Genomic DNA, 222 nt, shown 5'->3' on the forward strand with positions numbered 1-222 from the left:
GTCGGTCATCAACACTAGCAATTTTGGCCGATTCTTGCCCGTTTCTTGGACTATTACTCACTGTTTTGGGGTCCCAAAGTGATTTCCATGATCAACAAACACTGGGGTGCGTTTACGTGTCGATCATCAACACTCGCAGTTTTTACCGATTCTGGCCCGTTTCTTGGATTATTACTCACTGTTTTGGGGTCCCGAAGCGATTTCCATAGTTATTGAGCCCAG

This window comes from Triticum dicoccoides, chromosome 4B (genome assembly GCF_002162155.2).
Source record: "Triticum dicoccoides isolate Atlit2015 ecotype Zavitan chromosome 4B, WEW_v2.0, whole genome shotgun sequence".
Taxonomy (NCBI): Eukaryota; Viridiplantae; Streptophyta; class Magnoliopsida; order Poales; family Poaceae; genus Triticum; species Triticum dicoccoides.